Source organism: Bos grunniens, chromosome 12 (genome assembly GCF_055505025.1).
Source record: "Bos grunniens cultivar Pamir isolate PY7600 chromosome 12, Bosgru_T2T1.0, whole genome shotgun sequence".
Classification (NCBI taxonomy): Eukaryota; Metazoa; Chordata; class Mammalia; order Artiodactyla; family Bovidae; genus Bos; species Bos grunniens.
Window position 1 is genome coordinate 54,947,856 of NC_141176.1, and position 4,837 is coordinate 54,952,692.

The following is a 4,837-nucleotide window of genomic DNA, read 5'->3' on the forward strand; positions in this document are numbered from 1 at the left end:
GAAGATCCCCAGGAGGAGGGCATGGCAACCCACTCCAATATTGTTGCCTGGAGTATCCCATGGACAGAGGAGCCTGGCAGGCTACAGTCTGTGGGGTTGCAGAGTCGGACACAACTGAGCAACTAACACTTTGTAGTACAAGAGTGCCCTGTTGGCCAGCCCATTGTCTGTAGAAATGGGGGGTGCTCCTAGGCCCTGTGTTGGATGGGCATTCTCCAGATGCTCACCCCCCATTCCCCTGCAGCCCATGGGGGTGAGGGAAGCTCCTGCTGATGTCTGGTGTGTGAAGACGGGCAATCCGTCTTCCATGGACTGCACTCTATTAGCCCAACAGTGACACCATCTGGATGGAAACAGGAATGAACCACAGCAGCCCATGGGCTGAACTGAGTGGTCTGGGTGGTGCTCACTCCACTCGGGAGTCCTGGTCCTAGCCCTTGGCACTGAGAGCTGGGCTGTTTTAAAGGGATTAACCCTGTGGCTAGGACAGTGGGAAGCCAAGGGACAGATGATCGTGAACAAGTCCTTGGGGGTCAGAATGTGTGGAAAGACACGCTTATGCTCTTCCTTGCCCTGGCTCATAAGACGCTGTGCTGTGCTGTGTGCTTAGTTGCTCAGTCGTGTCCGACTCTTTGCAACCCCATGGACTGTAGCCCACCAGTCTCTATCAGTGGGATTCTCCAGACAAGAATACTGGAGTGGGTTGCCATGCCCTTCTCCAGGGGTTCTTCCCAACCCAGGGATTGAAACTTCTGAGGCTGTTTCATTGGCAGGCAGATGCTTTACCACTGAGCCACCTGGAAACCCACCATGTACGAATCCCCTTATCAAATTGATGATGATCAAGGGTCACATTTCAAAAGTCATGATAGGAAAGATTGGGTAAAAGAACATGACGTTGAAGTGGTTCCACCTCCTTCAAAGAAAAAACCACTCTTCTGATTCTTACCGTGGATCACTGTCTATATGCTGAGAATATCATGTCCCATCGTGCTGGGAAAGGCGTTAATCCACCAGAATGTTCGATGGGATGTCCCACGGGGATGGATGGGTTACTTTGCACCCTCAGGTGAGGGGGAAGCACTCAGTCTTTACTGGGATCCTGTTGTCTTGCTGCAAACAGGACCTGCTGAGATGCTGGAATGGCACATTGCACCACTGAGAGAAGGTGGGGACCTCCTCTGGCCTCCCCACCTCCAGTGCATCCCGTCACAGTGCTGCCTTACACACACACACACACACACACACACACACACACACATATATATCATATAGACTTAATTTTATTTTTGGCTGTGCTGTGTCTTCGTTGCTGCGCAGGCTTTGCTGTAGCTGGGGTGAGTGGGAGCTACTCTTTGTTGCAGTGCACAGATTTCTCACTGCAGTGGCTTCTCTCTTGTTTCAGAGCACAGGCTCTAGGGCACATGGATTTCAGTATTTGTGGCAAAAGGGCTCAGTAGTTGTGGATCCTGGGCTCTATAGCACAGGCTCAGTAGTTGTGGCCCATGGGATTAGTTGATCCATGGCTTGTGGGATCCTCCCAGACCAGGGATTGAACCTGTGACTCCTGCATTGGCAGGCAGATTTTTTTTACCCCCGAGCCACCAGGGAAGCCCACACAAGTGTAATTCTTATAGAAGTGGAAGACCTTCCCGTACAAGTTACTGATCTGTCTTTTCAGCATTAGACTTCTGCTCCTCTTATGGTGTTTGGTCATGGAATGGATCAAGGATGGAAATACCTTTCTACAGGGGGCCCACTTGTACGCCTGGCAAAGGAATTGATCCATCTATTGGGTATGTGGGCAGCTGCCCCCTCTCGCTGGTCAGGATGGTGGGTATCACCCTTCCAGGAAGGGGTTGGGAAAGCAGTAAAGCACGTAAGGGAAGAACAAGCTGGAACCAGCATGCTTAATTTGTCTGATATTAGCCATGCTGATCTGGACACCCGGCCTGTGACACATGCTAATCACTGTGTCTGGGTATTCACTTTCTGTCAGTCAAACTACACAGGCAGCCCATCAGATGGCTGACCAACAGAGTCCTAAAAATACCACCACCAGCGCCATGGGTAGCTACACAGATTTGGGGCATTCATGTCAGTCATCCAGGTAAAAGGCATTTGAGCCCCTGGGCACCCCTATTTTGGGGATAGAACAATCATGCTATAAAAATAACCAACCTAATTGTATGAGGAATAGGGGATGAATATCACTGGAACCTTGCAATCATTCTGTCACATCAGAGGATAGTGACAGGTGTGGCACTAACTGGCTGTGCCATCCACACCTGGATATTTATTGGGTCACTCCCAAAGGGACTCAGTGGTTACTTGGCACAAATCTTTGGCTGTGGCTTCCACCTGGGATGTTGGGCTGACGCTCCCTGGGTTTTCCCTGGGTACAGGACAGAACCCACCCCATAGTAACAAACACTGCCAGCCTCCCTCTCCTCGAGGCCAGATGAGCATGTTTTGTTTACCATGAGTACGATCATTTGGCCACAGTCTTTGTCCCTTCTGCTGGCCTGGAGCAAGACTTAAATGAGAGCTGGCAAAGCCTGTCATTACTGAATACTGTAATCTCTAATGAGAAAAGCTGTCCTCCCAAACAGGATGGACTTGGACATTATACAGCCCTGGAGGAGGCACCTGTGTCAGGATCCAAACAGACTGTTGTGTGTTCACACCTGAGGAGTCTGCTAATGTGTCATCTTTATTAAGTCACACGAGAGCACACGTGAATGTTCCAAATGAGCGGAAACCTGGCCTAGGGGACTTAAAAAACCAGTAGTTTGGATGATGAGCCTTTTTTTCAAAAAAGCCTTCATTGAATTTGTTACAATATTGCTTCTGTTTTATGTGTTTTTTTTTTTTTTTTTTTTGGCCTCGAGGCATGTGAGATCTTAGCTCTCTGACCAGGGATCGAACCAGCCCCACCTCCTGCATTGAAAGGCGAAGTCTGAATCACTGGACTGCCAGAGAAGTCCTGATGAGACTTTTAATAGGAAAGCATGTTACTTATTTTGGGAATCATTATCTAAACCTGTGTTTTCACCTGCACCTGCCTATACTGTTACTGATTCCAGTGCAGCAGAGAGTCACCAAATTAGTAAAACCCCTTGATGACTGCTCAGGTAAAAATTGTGGGGAGCGTGAAAGAGGACGTGTAAAATTGTAAGAGCCGGTCATAGGGGTGGTGTGATCGCTGGTTCACCCTTGAGCTGAATCCGAACAGGGGAGGCTCTTCCCCTCCTTCCGCCCGAGTCCCGTGAATGTACATTTCACCTGCTGTTCCCACGCTGGGAGCCATTTTCAAGGACACAGGCCAGAGAGGGAGCAGTGTATTGCTGACACTGTCTGGATGCACACATAACTGAGCCCCCTTAAGGCTTCTGTATAAACTGTTAAGATGCTTGCCTAGTGTGGACAGATACCCATCTTGTGGCTGCTGAAGACAAGCCTCGTAAGTTCCCTTGCTTGAGAAAACTGCTACCTACCCACCTGGGGTGGGCTGCCTGCTTCTTGGGTCTCTCCCTGTACCTTCATGTACGGTGCCCATTTTGGGTATTTCTGGGATGCCAAGTTTGTGAAACAACATCTAGAATAGTAAAGTTAGCAGAGACAGAAAGTAGAATAGAAGTTACCACGGCCAGGGGGTGCAGATGGGATGGAGTTGCAGTTTGGGATGATAAAAAAGTTCTGGAGGTAAATGGTGGTGATGGTTATATGATATTGTAAACAGACGTAATGCCATTGAACTGCACACTTAAAAATGGTTAAAATGGCAAATTTTATGTTACATATATTTTATCATAATAAATACTCGAGGCCATGAATACATTTGTTCAATGAGAAATAACTGATACGGTAACACAGGGCTTGATGTTTTTAACATCTGGCCGCCCTGAAACAGCCCCGACCCCTCTGAGGATTTCGCAAGCTCCTTCAGGAACTTAAGTCCATTTTTCAATTGACTCCTCTCTCAGAGGGACTCAAAATCAAGCCCGGGGTGTGTTACAAATGCCAACCTTCATTCTGTATCACTTTCTCTGCTCAGGAGCATCTGTCCACTGAAAATAAAACCTCTGCCTCCTCTTTAGGTACTTTTCTGTCCCACCATGGCAAGAAAAGCCAGGAGACCACATGTCAATGAGTTTTAAGAGGTGCTCACAGGGGTCGCCAGCTCCCTATTTCAGGATCCAAGCCTGAGCCAGCAATTGTTGCTAAAATTTGACCTCTGTATACCGGTGTGGGTTCAAATCTTGGAGACAGAGCTTTGGGTGAAATAGAAAAAAATACTATTATTAAAAAACTTTTTTTTGGCCACGCCAAGTGGCATGTGGGATCTTCTCCATCCAGGGATTGAACCAGTGCACCCTGCATTGGGCGCAAAGAGACTTAACCACTAGACTGCTACCGAAGTTCCCAAAATAGCTTTACTGCCAAGCATGGAGTCCAGAGTAGCTAGTGCTTAAAAGACTTGAACTCTCCCAAAGGCGTTCAGGGAAAGGTTTTTTAAAGATAGGGTGAGGAAGGGGGTTTGGGGGTATGTTATCAGCTCATGGACATTCTTTTGATTGGTTGGCAGTGAGATAATTGGGAGTCACCATCATCAACCTACTGGTTCCAGCTGGTCTGGGGTCTATGTGCTTGTGGACAACATACAGTTAATTTCTTCCACCTGGTGGGGGCTTTAGTATATGCAAAACAGCTCAAAGGACATGGCTCAGAATATTATCTAGAGACCTTGAAAGTGAAAGAGGCACAGTTGTGTCCAACTCTTTGTGACCCCATGGACTGTAGCCGGCCAGGCTCCTCTGCCCATGGGATTTCCCCA